General features: G+C 45.3%; 1 protein-coding gene across 5 annotated transcripts in view; it reads left to right on the top strand.

Annotated features, from left to right (window-relative positions):
* Window positions 1-7,982: 7,982 nt before the first annotated feature.
* TNC (tenascin C) overlaps window positions 7,983-22,377 on the top strand; it is a 93,814-nt gene continuing 79,419 nt past the window's right edge. For 2 of the 5 annotated variants that reach the window (XM_033427358.2, XM_049711014.1), the window contains exon 1: window positions 7,989-8,225. The gene's annotated coding sequence lies outside the window, so the exon portion shown is untranslated. Of the gene's footprint in view, window positions 8,226-22,377 lie in introns of all 5 variants that reach the window. The other 3 variants (XM_004269293.4, XM_033427348.2, XM_012532788.3) reach the window with 3 other exon arrangements.

The following is a 22,377-nucleotide window of genomic DNA, read 5'->3' as shown; positions in this document are numbered from 1 at the left end:
AAAAGTCCCTTTTGCCGTATAAGGTAACATTCACTGGTTCTGGGAAATTAGGGTATGGCTATCTCGGGGGAGCCATTATTCAACCTACTACAGTCCTGTCAGCTCTATGAAGGGAGTACCCTCACTCTCATTTTACAGTCAAAGACACAGATGGGGCTCATAGGAGTGAAGGAATTTGAAACATTTCACACACTAGTAAATGGCAGAGCGGGAATTAAACCTAAGTCTGTCTATTTTCCAGTCACAGGCTTCTTATTTTATACCACTGTACCCAAAATACAGTCAGGGAGGAAGAATTTTTCTCTCCCCTTCCAGGTCCTTCTGGCTGCTCTAAGAATTAAATTGACATGAGGCAGATTAACAAGAGAAAATCAAACAAATTTTAATAACATGTATACGTGGCAGAGACCCAGAGAAACCGAGTAACTCTCCAAATGGCTGACACCCTCACCTTAAATACCATCTTCCTCTAAAGACACAAGAGCATGTTGGAGTAGCTGGGACTTGAAAGGGGAAAAAGGAAATTCATATGGAAATGGAAAAGCAAATGTTTGATAAACAAATGTTTGCTGGGCCTCAGCAGAGACAATGGGACAGAGAGTAGACTCTGATCTCTAGGCCCTGCTCAGTTTCCTTCACCACCATGCCTAACCTGTATTCTTTGCAGATACCTCTCCTGATAGCTCTCTTCTAGGACAGGCCTTTTACCTAAATTCTTTAGGCAGCTAAGCCATAGGTAAAATGAAAGAATTCTTGAGTCTTTTGGGCCTCGATTGTTTTCAGCTCAAAATAATCTCTATGACAAAGTTTGGGGATGGCAAACTTTGCTCCCCTACAAGACTAATAACACAAGACTCTATAAATGGTTTCCGTGGTGGAAACCAAAGAGCCCAGTATTTTGCACATGGAGACTTCTGCCAAACCATGCATTGGCTCTGTGACTTTAAGCAAGTCCCTTGATCTCTTCTCACCTGTATATGGGGGAAGCTTAGGTATGAGGACTGAAATAATGGCACTGCTTGGTAACTGTTACTAGAAATATAAGTGAGTATATTTGCCATCAGTCCTGCCATTGGAAGGCTGTGGGGTAGGGAAGGAGTACAGGTGAGACTGCTCCGTCAGTACCAAGACCAGCCCAGGGGAACTCCCCAGGGAGGGAAGTGATTCCCATACCTCTGTGATAGCTGTACATCAACCTCTAGGCCCTGCTGGGGGAGCTTCTAGCTCTGAGGCAAGCAATACCATCCCGCCGACTCTGACTAGGGGAGAATTTTCAAGCACCACCTGAAGACACAGAATGTGTAAAGACTTGGAAACGGTGGGAGAACAGGACCCTTAAAGCCTGCTGTTGATTGCATGTGCACAGTAGGATGGAGGGGGATCTATGAAGGATGTTTAAGTAAACAGAGTAACCAGTACACTCAGTTTGGTCAACCTGGGAATCCCAAGGCCTGTAACAAAAGGTGCTATGTATTTTTTTACATGCTTACACATTTTTTTTTTCCTTTAACCCTTTTTATTTTAGTGAGCTCATTTTTGGAACATAGCTTGAGGTTATCTTTTCCATCATTTAAAAATGAGAAAATAAAGGCCCAGAATAGAAAAGCGACTTACATAGAATAGCCAATAGGCATCATTTTGAGGTTATTTTAGAGTGTAGCAAGCATAAACATTTGATTAAGTGTATTTACTTTAATCCTGAGAATAACTCTAAGAAGTACCAGTTATTAATGTACCCATTTTACAAATGAGGCACTGATAACAAAGAAGTAAAATAATTTGTCCAAGGCCCCACGTCTTTTCCTAACTAGTTAGTGGTTGAATTAGGATGGGAACAAAGTCCACGCCGGTACTTTCACAGCTCCAGCATTAGCACTGACAGACATGGACTTCTCATGGCCTCTTGCTGCCACACTACCCGAAGAAACACAAGCAAAGCCCCTCTTGCCTCATTAGACTGTTACGCACAAACTCCATAATCCCTCAGGGTGGTCCATCCGAGTCCAAGAATGTCATTTTTGCCTTTGGGTACCTGTTAAATTAAGTACATGAGGAAGCATCCCCAATCACAGGAGGTTGGGTTTGGATCTTCTTGCTGTCATTTATTACTCACGTGACTCGGACAATTTACTTAAGCTCTCTGTTCCTCACTGCTCCCATCTGCAAAATGGGAATAATGATAGTATCAACCCAATGGGCTCACTGTACAGATGGCTGAACTTCATATATGCAAACTACTTAAAAAGTGCCTAACAGGAACAACTCAGTCAATGTGGGCCACTCAAATCCATCTTTGTCCACAAAAGAAATCTAAGAAAAACCGAGAAGAGAAACAAAGAAAAGGGACAAATTCAACATCCTCACAAGTATCTAACTCAGTTGTGACAAATCAGTCAAAAAAATTCAGTCTGCCTTGGCTTCAAAGCTGTGTATTCCCTCCGCAACCTGCCTTAAGTCCTGAGATCCTTTGCCTACTCATATTCATCACAGCAGCCTGCGTGCACACCAGTAAACACGACCAAAAATATCCCCTCAGCTCTTCTACAACTCTAGACCTTCCAACTCGGCACTGGTCAATGCTCATCGTTTGAATCCTTCCCTCTTCCCCTTTGGCTCCAGCTAAGAGGTCATCCTTAGAAAGTATTAGCAAACAAGACAGCACCTGGCGGTTTCAACTCCCTTCTCTCCCCTGCTAACCCCTGCAGAGCCGAGAAATACTTTAGATGGAAGCTGGGATTCATGCACAACACAGCCGTGCCGAGTGTGAGCTTTCGACTGCAATTTGGGGTGGGTCATTCATCATCAAAAAAATCTGCATAAGGCATCACAGTTTACTGAGCACTTTCTCTTCCACTCTCCTACTTGGTCTTCACACCAACTCTGGGAGGGACTTGAGGTAGGGATTTCTTATCTGTCTCACTAATGAGGAATCTGAGTTTCAGAGAAGCGATATGATTTTCTCAAGATAATTCACCTTGTAAATGGTCAAGATGATTGGAACCCGAAACTGCTTGTGCCAGTCTTATGCCTTTTCCATCTTCCCCATCATTCGGCCAATCAGTCACTCATTTCATGGGAACATTAATTGACTTCCCGGTGCTTTGAGAAGGAAGGCACAGTTCTTGGCCCCAGGGAACTCTTACAGTCCCTTTGGGGAATTGGGTGAGTAAATCAGTGATAACAATAAACACTCGAATCACCTAATAAATCATTTCAAGGAAGTTTTATGGTTTACCTAAATTCTGCCACAGATCACATGCCATTCTAAAAACCACGATATGCAGGAACGATAGTAAAAATAATTAACTAGTGGCATGGCATAGGCGCCAACGATAAACGGACACTGGCTCTAAACAGATCTGTTAGTAAGCACTTGAAAAGTGCCAGTGCCTACCCTCAAAGCGTTCATGGCCTAATGAGCTAAAAAGGCAATTATACAGTATGCTAAAAATAAAAAAGGGAAGTCTGGATGAGGTGCCCTTCTCTCTGAATGTAAGGTTATGGAAACTGTCTTAGAAGTAAATCTTGAAAAATAATACAGGAACCTGCCATGAGGATAAAGTCCAGGGAGGGTTATTCTAGGGACTGGGAATGTACAAAGGCTCAGAGGCCTCTAAATTATTCTCTTGATTTTTTTACGTAGCATTTTTAAGTTGCTAATGTCCTTAGGAATCGCTCGCTTTGTAACCAGTACACCAAGAGCCAGAGAAGAGAAGAGATTTGCCCAAAGTCACACGGTAAGTTATGCATCCTCAGGACTCAAACCTACTGTAAACCAAAGTTCTTTCCACTTTTCCACATTGACCAGAGAGCCTCCTTATTGGTTGATTCACCCTATTCCAGCTGGCAGGGAAGCTCTCCTCTATCTTGCCACTCATTCAATGACCAATGATGTCTTTGAGCTTTTTTGTCCTTTGCTGTCTAAGGAGAAGTGAGAAGAGACGGAGAAGAAGAGTACTGAACAAAGCCTTGCAGACAGCAAGTCGGGGAAACTTGACCCTAAACAAATCCATCTAATTGAATGACTAGCCCACTGTGTTGGACCCGAGCTCCTTCATTGCTTTGGGAGAGATTTCTGGCAAATACAGAGTCACATGGGACTTTTGGATGGGAGTTAGCACACTAGATGAATCCCAAGAAGAGGAGGAAGAGGTTGGGAGCAGTGGGTAAGCAAGGGGGGGTGGGGTGGAAATCAAGGGGTCCCGTGGGAAGTAAATGCTAGACTTCTCAAAGACATGGGCGCTCAGCTTCCTCCGACAGTGCCAGTCCTGGCCGATACTCTACTCCCTGGCTGATCTATCTTGGGAAAGAAAAAAAAGTGTTGCATCTAAGAGACCTTCAAGGTAATGAGAATGATCTCACCTGGGGTGAGCCTCCACACTCCCTCGGGCCTCCAAACCATGCCCTCCACTAGCAACCTGTAAATGAGGATAGCAAACGAACAACAACAAAATCGGGCTTTGGCCGAGAACTCTGTGTAGAGGGGGAGTTTGCAAGCGTTCACTCTGCCCTCTCACCTTCCTGCTGAGTTGGAAGGTCTGGAGTTGTGGAAGGGCTGAGGGGCTGGTTTTGGTCATGTTTACTGGTGTGCGCGCAGGCTGCTGTGATGAATGCAAGTGAGTCAGAGGATCTCAGGACTTAACGCAGGTTACAGAGGGAATACACAGCTTCAGGAAAAAGTGTTTACCGTACTGAGCAGAGGGCCACCATAAGACACCTGATGCTTAGAGGTGCAGCCTCTGCCAGACAGGAGGATGAATGGGTATTGATTCCATAAGCGTCCTCCGCTGTAATGTCTAACGTGGTTTGGTTGCTCAGTTCTGACCTTGATGACCGTCTTCATGGAAAGCAGCCGAGGTGGCCTTGAGTAAGCCGTTTCTCTTCCCTGGGCCCCCTCTCCTCACCTGTGAAATGGATGTGTTGGGGAATCTAGTTTCCCTCTTACGTTCTAAGGGTGAAAAAAGAAGAGTTTAATTATAAAGCACAGCATGTCAAACGTTCACTTGTTCCTTCATTACTTCTTTCATTCAATAAACATTTACTGAGCTCCTACGATACCCAAGGCTCTGTGCTAGGCAAGGAAAAGCAGGTGTGATCACTGCCCTCTGGAGGCCTAGCATGTAGGAAGAAAAACGAGACATACGTATAATTATACCATGTAGAGGCAATGAATGTCCTAACAGAGTTACAACATGCATGGAAGCATTTCTTGCGGAAGACATCTAGGAAGCAACATGGTGAAGTTAGATCAGAATTGGATGCCAAGTGGATGTGAGAAGGTGGAGGTGAGGATTCCAGGTAGAGTACGGCATTAGCAAAGGTTCAGGTACTGGAGAGCACAAGGTGTACGCAGACCCATTTGCCTGGAAGGGAGGCTGAAAAAAGTCCAGAGATAGATGAAAACAAGTGCCTTATCTGGGCCCCTCTTACTTAAAAGCCAAGGTATGGCTTAAGATGCCACATAGGTTTTGGAGAAAACTCCTTTTACAAGTAGCCTCTGCTAAAAATACACAAATAAAGCTAATCATCTCTGGAATATACTTTTTTTTTTTAAAGAATGGTAACTTTTTTTTATTTATTTATTTTTATATTTATTTTTGGCTGTGTTGTGTCTTCGTTTCTGTGCGAGGGCTTTCTCTAGTTGTGGCGAGCGGGGGCCACTCTCCATCACAGTGCGCGGGCCTCTCACTATCGCAGCCTCTTTTGTTGCGGAGCACAGGCTCCAGACGCGCAGGCTCAGTAGTTGTGGCTCACGGGCCCAGTTGCTCCGCGGCATGTGGGATCCTCCCGGACCGGGGTTCGAACCCGTGTCCCCTGCATTGGCAGGCGGATTCTCAACCACCGAGCCACCGGGGAAGCCTGGAATATACTTCTATGATAGTTAACTTAATGCTTAATAATATTCTTGTTTGTTTGTTCCACTGGACTGTTTCCTGTCTTAAGGGCCAGCCTGGTCATATTTGGCTTTGTTTTCCCTGTGATTGGCTAAGCCACTTGTAGTAGGAATACTACAAGGATGGGGGGCTGGGTTTGGGAGGTTCCCAGAAGAAGCCGTATGTTATCACCCAGCTCTCTAGCACGTGCTCTTATTCCATTTAAATATACATACGACTGCAAATATGTATTGATTATGCATTATATGTAAATGAAGTCTATATGCCATATGACATGTATAATATACTATTCTAATATTTCTATTCCCTAACCCAGGAGATAAACTCAGTAGATTCTGAGAAGCCAAGAGACATGGAAGCACTCACTACTGGTAAAAAGACACGGCCTCATGCTACTACAATATGCTTTAGCTAAAACACAGAGTTAAAAACTTCCAAAACAACCAACATTTGAATCAGCCAAAATCGTTGAAAAGTTCAAATGAACTGTCTTATGACATGACTATCTATGGGCTTTCTTGTTGTCTGGGATGGTCACTTAAGCAGAGAATCCTAGGATACAGAGAGACCATAGGGATGACCTAATCTTGTCCCCCTTTTTTCAGATTGGGGAACTGAGGCCCACAGCAATGATAATAAGTATGGGGGCGATATCATTCAGTACTGAAAATAGGCAGATAATTGAAACCTCTGTTATTCATACCTGATTTTTTTAAAAATCAAGGATCTCTGAATTAGCTCTGTGGAACAAGGAAACATATCTTCCATATACAAATATGGCAGTGATTTTTATACAAGCAGTGTTACAACCTAACAGGGCATAAAACATTGTTTAAATATCATCTTACAATGTTCCTGGGCAGTAATGTGTAATAGAAAGAACTGTGAAGCCCAGTGTTGTCATTTAAATGCTCCCCAGGTGTATTCCCTCAGTGGGGTTCCATTACTTCTCTGAATTTCAGTTTCTTCGTCTGTAAAAAGGGGACAGCACGTGTGCCTATCACACTTTCTGGTTGTGAGGATGTAATGAAATAACGTCTATAAAGTACCTTGGGTGGCATCTAATACAGACTTAATAAAGGAGGGTCCAGCGGTAGGTACAGGTTACATGATGCCTCATTTCCCTCCAGGATCCCAAAAAGTACTAAGTGCTGTGACAAGCTCAAGCGTGGGTGCCCTGGCCTGGCCTCTTCCCCCGCTCCCTCCCATGCCTGTGTGTGCCCTGAGGATACCCAATGCATGCTAACCACCAAACCCACCGATGACTCAGAGCTTGGAAGGAAGCCACAGCAGGCTGGAGAGCAAAGGCGCAGCTTACGTTTCAAAGATTAACTTGTTACTGTTTTTCTTATGGTGGGCACCTTTCAGCATTGAGAAGAAACCTTGGAGACCTTTCTTTAGGAGACGCAGCTTAGAAGACAGGACCAGGCACAGGGCATGTTCAGTGTCAAAAAGCTGCTCCCCTGTAGTGCACCGGGGCTGGGACAATACCGCCTCCAGGCAGCTGGACAGGACCGTGGCTGTCTCCCCGAAAGAGACTCCGGACTGATCTGTGTTCCCAGTGCTTTTCCCACCTGCTGAGAACTAATCCCTTATCTCTCTGCTGGCCCTGAGGAACCCCAAACACCCCAGGCTTCTGAAAGGCTTTATCTCCTCTTTCCAGGAATTCAGCTCAGCCCCTCTGCTCTCTCCGAGGTGCCACTGAGCAGCTGCTGCCCAGCGCCCAGGCAGGCTAGCCCCCGGTCTCGTTTCCATGTTTCCAGCCTGCCTGGTGAGAGAGCCAGAGCTGCTGATTCTTCTCCCTCTCGCTCCCTGGGCTTCTGTCTCACAATTAGAAAAACCAAACCGTTTGCGTTTGCGGAGCAAAGCAAAAATCCCACTTTACTAACAGCTGCTCCCAGCCAGGGGCAGGAGGCAAGGGGAGAGGGAATTCCTACTTTTGCAATAAATTGTATGCAAATAAGTTCTCTTCCTGGCAGAGAGCAGGGAGTGAGTGCGTCTTTCATGAGCTAACCCTGTTCCGCTGGGAGGGCTGTTCCTTTAATTCACCAACTGAAAAAGTGGGAAAGGATGTCTGGAGGCGAGGCGTCCCATTACAGAGGAAGGAGCTGGCTATATAAGCCAGCCAAAGCTGGCCGCACTGGCCACAGCCTGCCTACTGTCACAAGCTCTCCCGCGCGCGCAGACACACACCCCCGCCTGTCCACACAAAGACAGCAGGCTCGGGGTGACACTGGGGCAGCGCACTGGGAGCCCCGCTGCTCACATCCAGGTACTTATTCCATGGAGCTGGTTCACTCAAGGATCTAGGTCTTTTCTAACTCCAAAAAGGTAAGTCTGTTTCATCCCATTTCCAAAGATGTGAGACACTGTTTGCATTTCCGGGACCAAATAGGTTGTGGTGTCCTAATTCTGAAACTTTTGCTTTATCTTGGCTGCTGGCAAAATGGGGTATTTGCTGTGATCGGATGCACCTTGACTTGTTTTCTACTTGCCCCCTTCCAGTCTTGTAGATTTCTGTCTGCTTGTTTTAGTTCTATGAATAGTTCCACGTGCAAGGAACTTTTTATGAAGTTTTTATCTCTGTCCTTCTTCTGAGGGAAAGTAAGAATTTACTCTTAACTCCCTACCTGGCTGATTCACCTGTGAATATTTTTGTTTGAGGGTTAAGGAAGTAGAGTTTGAAAGTGGAGTTTGCGCATGGCCTTACTTTGGGGTGGGTTGGGGGAGATTGATAGACGACGGTAGAAGAACAATAAAATTTTACATCTCAACAGCCTTTACCTTACAGTTTACAAAGAGTTGTGTATCCATCCTTGTGTTCCACAATAGCCACCTTGTAGTCAGACATGGAAAGGGATGAGGGCTGGGGGACAGAACAGAGAAGGTAACTCCTAGGGCCAGGTGGCAAAGTGCAGACTAGGAGACGGGAGTGGTGGACACTGGCTTCTGTTCTGAAGGGCCGGGGGACTCCCCAGGGATGCCTCCTGAGTCATTGATCCCTGGGCTGGGTATCTGGGCATGTTTGGGGTGCTAGAGCCAGCAGTACCCCGTATTTTTCTAGAATCACCTCTCCTTCCTCATCTCTCATCGCAGAAAGCCCTGAGAAACAATTGCCTCTAGGGATGGGAAGCACACCTCCCCTGGCTGACGGTGGAAGGAACGCAGGGGTTTCTTGTTCCCAGCCGTGCTGTAAGGGGATTAGGAACTTGGGTTTTGAGGCCAGGGATCCTTTTAGTGTCCCCACCACCAACACACATATGACCCTGATGAAAATATGTGACCTCTTCGAGCCTCAGTTTTCACTTCTCTAAAATGGGGACAATAACTTCTGTTGTCATTATGAGAACACGAAATATAAAGAGATTGGAAGAGCGAGGGCTCAAGAACTGGAAGTCTGGGTAGTCGCTGTCATTGCCCCAAACTGCTACCACTTTGGAAGTTAAAAGAGGCACTTAGCCAATCTTGGATTGTTTCTTCTGTGTTCCTCACCCCCCAAACCCCCACTCCCTGTCTTTTTATCTCACCAGATCTGAGGGCATCTCACTATCTGGCAGGTCAGATTCTTGGCTGTATTTTACAAGCTGGAGGTTATGTCAGCACAGGTTGCGAGAAAAGGGAGAAACCTGGGTTGGATGTAAATGTTTGAGTTTGGGCATTTGCAGATTCTGAAGCTGTCGGCTATAAAGTACCATGCTGCCGGGGGACTCTTTGGAAATGCGTTCCGTCCAGAGGGAGAGCTGGACAGGGAGCCCCATTTGAAGAATGAACACCTCTTTTTCATGTTTTTGTGGACCCTTTCCCCCTTTTTTATGGAGTTTTCCCATATATGCTTTAGAAATAAAACCTGCTGCCCACCCCAGCCAGCTTCCTGCCTCGTCCTGCAGTGTGGCAAGGCCAACTCAGGAGTGGGGAGAGCTTTGTTCGGGGCTATTGAAAGCTGTGAAATGTTTGCTAGCCTTGTGTGCACCCAGCCCTTGGAAGGAGATGGAAGTGAGTGTGCTCTGAACCTGTGCATTGCAGGGAGGTGATGGCATTTGGGGAAAGAAAGTGAATATGAGTATTCTCTGATTTGCTCAAACCATGTGAATTAGATAAGGATTGAGAGGGGGGTTGCCAAACTCTACAGTTGTTAAAGATTATTTTTTTCTATGCTTTGCAAAACCTAGCTTCCTTATCTCGTCTCCCAGTAACTGCCTCCCCCGCCCAAAGTGACCAACTTTCCTGCCGGCAGCTTTGTCACCCATATAAAGAGGATGACCATCTATAGCTCATAGGGTGCTTGTGACCCTCAAGTGAGATAATATGTATATCAAACTTCGCACAGAACCTGGCACGTAGTAGGAGCTCAATAAATGGAGATTTTCCTTGGTTTTCCTGCTTATCAATTTACTAGGACTTATCCAAGATTAATGTTCTAAGACAGTGGTTTTCAAAGTTACTTTTAGCAGTGGAAATATTCATTAAATGAAATGGAAATGAATTGGCAATACCCTAATATATGGCAGGTAAATGTGGGCCCGATTTGATTGAAGCAGGGGCTGGAGGGTTCTAAAACTCACCCCACAGCTCTCAGCCTCTGGGACATTTCCCCAGAATCCTGAACACACAAAACACAGTTAAAAATCATGAAGCCAGGTGGTGTGCGTTCAGGCTGCAATTCTGCACTTTGACAAGGATTTGTGCCCCCTCCATGTCCAGTGGAAGTCCGAGCAATTTCCCAAGTAGTACGGTAGACAGACATATACGTGGGGAGTTTAAAATGCTTAGCAAAGGATGATTCTTTTAATTAATTGTAATGATAGCAATAGACAAATCATACGGAGAACCCACGTTCTAAATCTCTGTATACCTCATCTTACTGAATAGCCACAAGTCTCTGAGAAAGGGACCGTACCTATCTGACAAAGGCTGAAAAGCAGAGAGAATGAGTAACAGAACTCAGAGGGATGGAGCCGGTTTCCAGACCCAGGTCCCCGTGACCCCCAAATCAGTGCCCATTCCGCCGCGCTCCTGAACGCTGCCGCTTCGTGAACTGCCTTTAGAAGGAAGAAAACGTTCTTTCTCACTAAATCCGCCCCTCCAGCCAGACTGTGGCCACCCCTAAATGCAGCGGTAGCCTGATCATATAACCAGAATGGAATTTGGAAAGGGAATTCAAGCTGTCGGAATGAAAAACATATCCCCCTTAATCTTACCCTTTCTAATGCTCACAATGGTCTATGAACACCTATTCTCTCCTTCCCCCCGGATTTCTACAAATAGCCATGTTTTCTTATAGGAAAAAATATCCAGCTGGCTTAATACATAAGTCATGCTGTAGTCACGGCAGTTTGAAATGCAGGGAGTAGGGAACAAACATTTAGCTGATTCAATACACGACCCCTCTGTGATGATAATACACACACACACACACACACACACACACACACACACACTCAAAATAGTTAATGTGGAAGGTTAACTACATATCACATATGTGATAGGATGGTTTGCCTATGGTTTCTCATCAAATTCTCACTCTCACACTGAAAGTTATAAATTACTAGCCCCATTTTATGGCCAGAGAAATCAAGGCCCAAGGAGGTGAAATGATGCGTCTGAGGATTTCCATAAGAGCGAAGCAGAGTTGGCTTTGAACCCAAACTTGTGGACCAAAACCCTACTCTTCTTTCCCTTATGCTGCATCGTCTCCTGATGTCAAGCTGGGCGGACCTCTATGGGACCTTGAACGATGTCTTTCGGTGGCTGGGCGAGATGGCAGAGAAGCCCTCAGCTGGCATTGGTGTCTATTGATTTTGCAGAATAGCCCTGCGTATATCACTTTTCATGGTGCTCAGAAAAGGTCAGCTCATGGTGGCAAAATTCTCTGCCTGGAAACAGAAACGTTCAAATTTCAAGCCCCGAGAGAGAGAAGAATGACACTAGAGGCAGCAGTCAGGTCGTTACTGCTGAGTTTCATGCCACCCTTGGCCGAGCTTGACAGGTGGGAGCTCTGACTGGGAGAGCAGGGCTGTACCTGTGCCTGCACCCTCTCTGAGAGCCAGGTGAATGGAGTATCTGGTTTTAAAAGAGCTGATTGGGAGATAAATTGAAATCAGTGTGCCCAGCCTCGGGGCAGTGAATCCCAGGATGGCCAGGAAATGGTTGTAAGCTCTGAGCCACAAGTCCCCCTGGGCTATGGTTCAATCACTTCTCACTTTAACATCACAGGGAATCCCCTTGAATTTAATCCCAGGCTAGTACGAACACCTTCAACATGTGGGAAACATTAGATGAAGCCTCCTTTCCAAGAAGGAAACCCCTCCAAACTCCTGCAAACTATAGGCAATAATTCCATCCGAGACAAAGAGCGGTGGCCTTACCTACCATAAGGGGTTCTACACACCCTATGACCTTCTCAGTAGAGGAGAAAAGCCTATGCGCCTACCTGATTCTAACCCTGGTGACCAGACTATTTTTTTCAGTTATGCCCTGAAGCCTTGTTCTGTTTCCTCCTCTGTTGTCTCATTTTTCCCGCCTCTCCTTAACTTTAGCAACAACCTAAGTTCAATACTTCATCACTCCCTCTGACCCTCCATCACGGAAAAAAATTCAAATGCCCACATTGAAAGCAGATTGTGAATGGAAAATCCCTTCCATGTGTATTTTTAGTCTATTTGTGAGTGAAAATGAAAAAAAATCATTTCATGCCAAGTTGTCTCAGATTTTTTTTTGAAATATCCTGAAATTCACAGGCCCTTAATTATGCAGCCATGGTAACTCAAATAGCTTTGGTTGGTCCTTGAACTTCCCCTATGTCAACAGCCAGAGATATTTCATAAACTCTGAAAGCAGACAGCTTGTTTCAGAATTAACCACTGACCAACTCTTACCCTGGAGGAGGTGAGTTGGCTGCTACTGAATTCTACATGAACGTGTCTAAAACGTTTTTCAGGGAGGGGCTGATGGCAATAACTAATATTTACTGAGTATTCTACAGGCATTATGCCATTTAATCAGCAACAATTGCTTCCAGCAAGTGTAACTGCCCCACGAATTCAAACCTAGGGGACCTAGGGCTGGAAAAGTTTAAGTAGCTTCCCCAAGGCCGCTCAGAGGGTGATTGCCGGAGCCAGAACTCAAACCCACTTCCAAGTCCTGAGCAAGTGGTTATAACTGTCACACTCCACACTGAAATTCCGTTCATCTCTGACAACAGATGGGGCTGGACAGAGCAGAGCCCAGAAAGAGTCAGAGGCGTGTCTTTCAGACCCTAGTGTTATCTCCAGCAGGTGGCCACTGCAGCTCTCTCCAACTTGCTCCTTCAGGGCCCACTTCCTGCAGAAACTGTAATTAAATAAGTAGTATATGATTTCAAGTGTACTATGTTTCCCCTACTGGGCTGGAAGCTGCAGGAGGGTGAAGCCCTCCTGCCAGCCTGAGACGTGAAGCATGGACGCACACATAAGCAAGTGCTTGCCCTGCAGACGGGCATACACACCCCTCTGACAGTTCCTGCAGAGGCTCTGTGCTTCCCCCCACTGACCTCGGCACATCATAACTGCGCTGACGATGTACTCCCCTGCCCCACCTGACTGTACGCCACTGAGGCCAAGACCATCAGTGAGGCAGGAACCCTGTGTGCTGGAGCTCATTCTCCCCAGAGGTTAGCTACCTGCTGGCAGGTATCAGGTCCTCAGAAAGGTATTGTTGAAGAAACTCTGCTGTCCTAATGGAAATGAACAATAGCGCAACACCGCTTGGCTTCTGAACTGTGTCCTATGGTGAATGAAGCATTTTCATGTGCCAGATTTTTTTTTTTTTTTTTTTTTTTTTGCGGTACGCGGGCCTCTCACTGTTGTGGCCTCTCCCGTTGCGGAGCACAGGCTCCAGACGCGCAGGCTCAGCGGCCATGGCTCACGGGCCCAGCCGCTCCGCGGCATGTGGGATCTTCCCAGACCGGGGCACGAACCCGTGTCCCCTGCATCGGCAGGCAGACTCTCAACCACTGCGCCACCAGGGAAGCCCCCCAGATAGTTTTAATAAAGCAAGATTCTAATGAATTTATAAATGTATAAAATAACTTTTCTGTGCATCACTCTCAGATTTTCCCAGCAACCAAATATTATTTCACAGTTAAGTAAACTGAGGCCACAAAAGGTTGTCAGTTGCACAAAGCAGAAAGTGGTGGCATTGGGATTCCTCTCCAGGCACTCCCAAAACTGCCTAACTCCCAGAACTGTACTTCTTCCGCTGTGTCATTGGGTATTCAGGTATTATTCCCATTTTCCAGATGAGAAAAGAGGTTAGAGGTAGCAGGCTACTTGCTAGAGGAAGAGTCACATTTTTAAAGGGTGGTTCAGTAGAAAGGGTGATGCTTCATACAAATACGAGAATGGCCAGTGATAGACATTAGGCAAGGGGATACTTTGGAGAGCTTAAATTTAACCACCCAGGGATGTGTTCTGGGTAAAATATTTGGTAGGTAGAAAAAAAGATGGCAGACTGAATATTGAGTGCAAGTCAGTATATTTTGGTTGAAAGCTCTATGCCTACGGATGCCACCCAGGGAAAGCCTGGCTAATAGCAGTGCCCTGGGGAACTCTGCTAGGCACTTCATGCAATATGCACACGCGTAACCTCACTGCAGAAGCGACACACCACAGCCAGCGCAACAGAACCTAGAGCAGCACAGAACTCCCTGCCAGCCGGAGACCCTCAGGAACACTGCACCCAGGGTAGGCACCCAGATACAAAACAACAACAACAACAACAACAACGATAAAGCCCATGAGCACAACCAGACGAGGAAGCCATGACTTTCCACCTAGGGAAGAGACAGTCCAGTAGAGGCAAATACCTAAGCAGCTCCCCCTGCTCGGGAGGTGGCTCATGGTGGGCAGAGACACCTTTAGTGCTGCCCCCAAGCAAGGGGCCTGCTCTCCGAGGCACTTATGCCCTGGGTCCTGGGATGGTCACACAGAGGTAGCTCTATGCGGAGATGTCACAGAAGAATGCTCCAATTTATAGGTAGGGTGTTTAAAAAAAATTCCCTTCAACCCATAGAATGTTGAAACTGAAAGGGCTCATTGGTAACCTCCAAGCCAGGGGCTTGGAGACTAGACTTAAAAGGCTCTTCCGAGATATTAGGGGGCTGCTGTGGAGAGATGGGGAGGCCAAGCACTCAACCTCATCTCAACTAAAGCCCCTCCTCTTTTATCTGTTTTATGCACTGAGCCTCCTCGTGAAATATCATATGATGAAAGTTCTGCGGCCAAAAAAAATAAAAAATAAAAAGTTTTGGAAACCGCTGGCCTAGTTTATCTTCCCTCATTTTAAAAATGGTGAAACGGAGACACAGAGAAGGGAAAAAAAAAGTCCTAAGATCTCATGCCATTTGGCAACAGGGTCAGCACTGAGTCCTGGGTCTTCTCTTGTGCTCTTAGAAGATGGGGGCAGTGTAAAAAATATCAGAGTTAGTACATTCTTTAGAAAGGAAAAATTAGCAGATTTTTATTCTCTTAACAGCTTTAGCACACATGAACTGAGCCAAGGAGTCCTCTGTATTAGCGATCTATCGTTGCACAACAAATTCCCAAAAAACTTGGATCATTTAGAAAAACACACATTAATTACCCTACAGTTTCTGTAGGTCAGGATTCCAAGCACAGCTTAGATGGATGTCCTGCTTCATGTTCTCTCATGAGGCTACAGTCACAGAGTTGGCCAGGATTGGGGTCTCATCTGAAGGCTCAACAGGGGAATGATTAGCTTCCAAGCTCACTTGTGTGGTTGTTGGCTGGATTCAATTCCTTGCTGGCTGTTGGCCTGAGGCCACCCTCAGTTTATTGCCACATGGGCCTCTCCAACATAGCCATTTGCTTCATCAAAGCCAGAGAGAGAGAGAGAGAGAGAGAGAGAGAGAGAGCTTGCTAACAAGACAGATATCACAATCTTGAGTAGCCTGATGGTGGACGTGACATCCCATTGCCTTAGCCGTATTCTGTTGGGAAGAAGCAAGCCTCTGAGCCATCCCACACTCAAGGAGAAGGAATTACACAAAGATGTGACCATCAGGAGGTAGGATCGGTGGCGCCAATCCTAGAATTTACCTGCTATTGCCTCCAGCACTCCACTGTCACGGATTCTGACAACTTCTTATCAATCAGTTCATCCAACCCAACTGCACTCGTATGGATTAGCAGTTGGTACTTATGGCAACCACTAGGGTGGACTGTGTCTTATTTAAGCTTCCTATCCATTTATGAGGTGGAGCCAGGTATCTTGCATTAGATGTCATAGTTCACTGGGGAGCCATGATTCCTCTTGAATATAACCCCAGAGTAGGATCTTCCAAGGCAATGACTTCAAATGTATTTTATTCAAGGGCAAGACAATTCAAAGGGACCAAACCTGAAACTCACCCATTGTTCCCCCCTCCACAACCTATTCCTCTCTTAGCAGATATTATAATGAAGACGATTAGGATTAATTCCCTCTAGGATTAATCCCTCTAGGATTAATTCCCTCTCCTTTTCCAACTTTTGGTTACTACCTCATCATACACCAAACCTGCGGACTCTACTGCCTTGACAAGTAAAACAGTTCACTGCCTCTCACCCTCCCTATCATCAGGCTAGTTCAGGCTGCGGCATCTCACAGATGGACCACTGCAACAGTTTCCCCACTACTCCCCATCCACCAGCCTCCCCTTCCAATCTGTCCCTCAATGTTGGGTTGTAGAAATCAACATTCCTAGGCATAAAGTTTTCCAAATGGTTCTCTTTTGGCCATAGGAAGAATTCAAATCCCCAGCCTGGCACTCAGTTTTCTCCATGATCTGGCCCTGGTCTCCAAACAGATCTTGTAACTTCAGCTCTCACTCATGCTTTCCACACCAACCATTTCATGCTTTTTATGCCCTTCCAAATGCCATTCCTTTCTTCCTAGAATGTCTTTCCCTGTGGTTTCACCTACTCATATCCCTCTTCAGTTCAGGATCTACCTCCTGCAGCAGAGTAGATGGCCCTTCATGTCACCCCTTCCCACCCCGTGTGTCTCTCTCTCATCACTTCATCATTCTAGAATTGCCTGTCTGCTCACAGGTCAACTCCTCCTGCCAATAAAGATTTAAAAAGGAGAATTTGTATCTAGTTTACCTAAAATCAAGTACAACTGGAATAAAACCCATTGTCTTCAACCACGGGCAGGAGTCCTTGCTGTGTCCCAGATTTGGACTTACCCTTCCTCATCAGAGTTTGTTCAGAAAGCCCAGAACTTGACATTGTTTTCATGCTTAGCCCTCTAGGCTCTCAGCTGTGCAGAGTGCTGTCATAACGCGTGACGGGGAAAGGCAGCCCAGCCCTGAGACAGGAAACCATCTCAGGATGCAGACTTCAAGGAATGCCCTTACTTTCAGAGGTGGCCCCTAGGATCAAAGTTTGAACTGCCTGGAATTTTGAAAAACCAGTACCAAGGACAGAGGAGGCCCGTCTGGGGAATTTGAGGCTGAGTCACATGAGACAGCGGAAAATCTGGCAGTTATAACACAGATCTGTCTACAACTAGTGGGAGGAAGGAGAGGGTAAAGGAGGGATGAAGATAAGGGGTTCTCTACCTTAGGGCACGGAGAGATCCACGGCCCAGGAAAAGGATTGCGTAATGGCTAAGAGTGTGGCTCTGCCATCAGAAAGCTCTGGGTTTGAGAGCTTGCTGTTTGCTCTAAGCCTCATTTTCTTCATCTGTATTAAAGGCAAAATAGTACCACCTACTCCATAAGGCTGTTGGGATGATTAAATAACATAGTGCAAGTGCATTGCTTCGCACAGAAATGCACTCCATATCAGTATTCTATTGTTACTGCTGCTGCTGTTATCTGTTGTTGAAGTAGTTGTTGGCAATAAGACTCCACTAGAGAAGCAGTTCCCAAAAGTGTGTCCTGTGGAACAGCCTTCCCATGAGATGCACCTAAAAAAGTGTTCGGTGGCTAAAAGAGTGGAGAACACTTGATACTGTCCTGTTCTTGGAGATTCATAGCTCATATGCTCACTCAATATGTAATTCTAAGGGCTAGAGATACAATGGAAAACAAGGCATGCAAGGCCCTTTTATTCATGGAGCTTAACGGTGAAAGAGGTAGACAACAAAAAAGGAATCAAACTTAGAATACAATCTCCGGTAGATACTTGCTAAGAAGAAATCTAAAACGAGATAAGGGATCGGTCAATGGCTGGTGGTGAGGGGGGTGCTCTTTTAATTAGGATGAGACATGGAGATGACCTTTGAGCAGAGATCTGAATGAAATGAGGAAATGAGCTCGGTAGGGAGCGGTGGGGAGTTAGGATTTTATTCGGAGTGTGATTAGAAGCCAATGGGAGATTTGACGTAGAAGAGTGCGTGATGTGAGAAATCCTACAGCAGTTAGTGTTCAGCTTTGTTTAATCCAGTAGCCTCAAACTTATTTGAACACAAACACCCTTGTCCACAGAACATCTACCTAAGAACGTCTTGGAACATAGTCTGGTAAATTCTGCACTGGAGCACAAGGCTTCATAGATTTTAAAAGGACTGTAAATTTGCTCTCTAGATCTATGGTAAAAAGCCAGGCAAACCATTTGAGCTGAAACGGGCGTGCCCAGAGTGGGAAAACCTAGCTCCAGAGGTAGAGACAAGGAGAGCGTCACCCTAATTAGCAGCTCTTTTTGGCTAAGATGATCAGTGAGCACAGCCAGTCTTCAGCAGACTCTGGAACTCCATATCGGGCCAAATAAAACTTGCCAACATCTGCCTAGAATCTAATAAGCATTTGAAAACAATACACCTTGGCTAAAGCATGCTCCAAGGGGGGAGTGTATGAAACTTGAGGTCCAGCCAGAGGCTCTGGGAGAAAGACAGAGGTCAAATATTTCTGCACTTACACGTGGACAGCCACCATGTGTAAGTGCAGCTCTGGGAGATGGAAGCTGAAGGAGTCTGCTCTCTTTATCAAGAAGTGCTCGTTTTAGTTTTCACCTTATATGAACTGCGGGAAGTTGCTTGATGAGTCACCCCAGTGTAGTAGTTTAGAGCACACATTTTAGAGTCACAAATCAGGGTCCAAAAGCTGCCTTTGCCTCTTACGTCAGTCGCAGAACCTCCCTGAGTCTAGATTTAACTTCCAGATGGGCATAATGATACCTGTTGTCATGACAAATGACAAGATAAATGAAAACATGTATAAAAAAGCATCTGGCATAAGGCTTGGCACTAAATAGGTATGCAGTAGGCTTTCAACAAAATGTTACTTTCCTTCCTGTCCATTTCAATCTGTATTTGCTTTTATAATAAGGTCATCATTTATTAACTAACTGCTATATTCCAGCAAGTGTCAGCAAACCATGGGGTGGCAGCCTATTTTTGTAAATAAAGTTTTATTGGAACACATCCATGCTCATTCATTTATGTCATGTTTAGGGCTACTTTATCTACTATTGTAGAATTGAATGGTTGTGACAGACCATCTGGCTGCAAAGCCAAACGTATTTACTGTCTGGTCACTTAAGAAAAAGTTTACTGACTCCTACAAGTCAGTGTGTTAAATTTATGTATGTAATTTCCAATCATCACAACCTAGCAAGTTGTATATTATTATACTTACATGTATGAAGAGATTGAAGCAGAAATAAAGGTTCATCTAGTAAGTCTTCCTCCAAAAACATGAAGCCAAACTCTATACCTAAAAGAAGCTTAGAAAAATGATAGAAAAGTTACTCATTTGTATGATTCAGCCTCGATTTGCTCCTGACTACCTCTGACTTTTATCACTCTCAGGCTAAATTTCTTGACTTTCCTGTCATATGCTGAACTATATGATCCTGTCTAGAAGGGATTCCCTCCCCCACCCCTGCTTCCTTATCTATTTGTTTGTTTGCTCATGTAAGTCCATTCTTTCAAAAATGAAAGTTGTAATTTCTAGACCCTCTAAAATGCTCTCATGTCTTAACTAACTTCTTGGAAGCCATACATTTATATTTAGCATGAGGCCCAATTTTCCATAAAGGAGAGATTTTTAAGCTCCTCTGTCTGCTACTTCTCACTTTATCTCCCTCTCACTTACTCACTTTCTTTCTCTCCAGGCCAGACTCATGGAGAATAGGCTGTTTCCAGGGGCTTTATAGATTTGCCTGACACATAGATATTGTAGCACATGTGGCTCCGTGCCTTCCCTTCAAGTTCAAAACTGTAACTAAAACGGTTACGTGCATCCCAACGTCACCTTCCCAAGCGGTCCCATTTTAGGAATCCAATAACTCTCTTTATGTCAATGATGGTGGATGTCCTGCCGATGTTTATTGCATAAACATTAATTTTTTAAACTGAACAATGAATCTTGTTTCAAAAGATAACTTGGTATAGCAGGAAAAGCAAAGGGTTTGGAATTAGACTGGGTTCTTAATTCTGAGTCAAATGATCACTGACTAGGCAACTAATTTAACCGTCCCAAGCCTTCAGTTCTCTTAACAGTAAAATAAAAACAGTGCTTCCTAACTCATAAGGTTGGTGTCAGAGTTAAATGGCATCCCTAAAGTTCCAGGCACAGGATACATGTTCAACCATTTGCCTCACTCTTACTTTAAATTGCTAGAGAGGCTCCATCCTGAACTTCACCCTTATCACAGACCAGTCATAGCTGGGTATACCATTACTCTCATCTAACATATAAGGAAATGAAAGAGGAAAGGGTCTAGGATTTCTTCCAAATCTGTACTTTCCCCATTGTGCGCCATCAAACCTAATCCTGTGACATACTTCAAACACAAGTAAGTTTGGGAAACACTATAAACTCTCCCTTTCTTGGAGATTTCGGATAAACACAAACATATTAAAGACCCTAGAAAATCCTGAAGTAATGAAAGCTGGGTAATTTGTTTCGTATAAATAACATCTGGTTCAAAATATCATTTTCCAAATATGTTGAATTAGTAATCTCTTCCCCTTGCATTAATATAACATGTTGTAACTCACACCCTAGGAAAGGCTGCTTAAAGTTACCCAGCTAGGGCTTCCCTGGTGGTGCAGTGGTTGAGAGACCGCCTGCCAATTCAGGGGACGCGGGTTCGTGCCCCGGTCCGGGAAGATCCCACATGCCGCAGAGCAGCTGGGCCCGTCAGCCATGGCCGCTGAGCCTGTGCGTCCGGAGCCTGTGCTCCGCAACGGGAGAGGCCACAACAGTGAGAGGCCCGTGTACCGCAAAAAAAAAAAAAGTTACCCAGCTAAACTAAGCCCACGGCAAGGGTTGAAAATAATCTCTAGTTTTCAGGCTCATGCGCAGCTTCTCCTGTTCTCTCTGTAAGTCATAAAGGTCTTTCATTGCCGATAGTCATTCCGGACCCTGATCACTGAGTCCTTCTGAAATTCGGCCTTTTAACTCAGTCATGCAAACGACTCCTTAACATCATTAAAGGATGGCAGCAAAGCCGATGGTTAGGCATGGGGCGTCCGATTCCTGAGTCAGTCCCCCCCGAATTAAATTCCTGCTCCTCCTTTTCAGCTCTGTGACCTTGAGCTGTGCGAGCCTCCGTTTTCTCATTTGTAAACGGAGGGGAAAAAGGTAGTTACCTCAGAGGTCTTGAAGAAGATTCAATAAGATAATCCACGTAAGATACGTAAAGCAGTTCCCGGCGCAGATGTGTTCAATCAATGTTAGCTATTATCGTAGCATTTAAATCGCCCCTTTTTGAGAAAGAAAAAGTAGACATTGAAAGTATGTTTGCCTTGCCTGGGGTCACACACATTAATTACTGGAGTAGTCTTAGCTTTCCCTGAGAGTCTAGTTTCCTGCTTCCAGTCTTAGAGGCATATTTTCATTTCAGGAGTCAACTTTCATCAAAATGTGTCAAACTTTATTGAAGTTGATTCATACAGGCTTTTATAACTGTCAGTGACTCCATCTGGCTCCCTCAGACCCAGGCATCAGTCAAGCCGCATTCCATCCATTTAAATATCAGCACATTGGGTTGGAAAAGATTGCCAAAGCTATCTAGTCTTGCTGTACCAAACATCTGGCACACATACCAACACTTCTGTACCCAGAGCAGACATTGCGAATCCATCACAACACCTCTTGCCTTGAGTCCAAACACGGCCACAGAATCTCTCAAAGCAGCTCCAGGGCTTCCCTGGTGGCGCAGTGGCTGAGAGTCCGCCTGCCGATGCAGGGAACGCGGGTTCGTGCCCCAGTCCGGGAGGATCCCACATGCCGCGGAGCGGCTGGGCCTGTGAGCCATGGCCGCTGAGTCTGCGCGTCCGGAGCCTGTGCTCCGCAACGGGAGAGGCCACAACAGTGAGAGGCCCGCGTACCGCAAAAAAAAAAAAAAAAAAAAAAGGCAGCTCCAGGCAGCCATTAGCAGGTAATTGAAGTTGACACATAAACTGAAACTTGTCATCCCAAACCAATCCAACCTCTTAACCAATACTTGAGTGACCTCTACAATATTATTGTCTATTTTTAAAAAATATGTTC

Source organism: Orcinus orca, chromosome 6 (assembly GCF_937001465.1).
Source record: "Orcinus orca chromosome 6, mOrcOrc1.1, whole genome shotgun sequence".
NCBI classification, from domain to species: Eukaryota; Metazoa; Chordata; class Mammalia; order Artiodactyla; family Delphinidae; genus Orcinus; species Orcinus orca.
The sequence above is the reverse complement of the archived record's forward strand: the minus strand, read 5'-3'. Positions and strand labels throughout refer to the sequence as shown.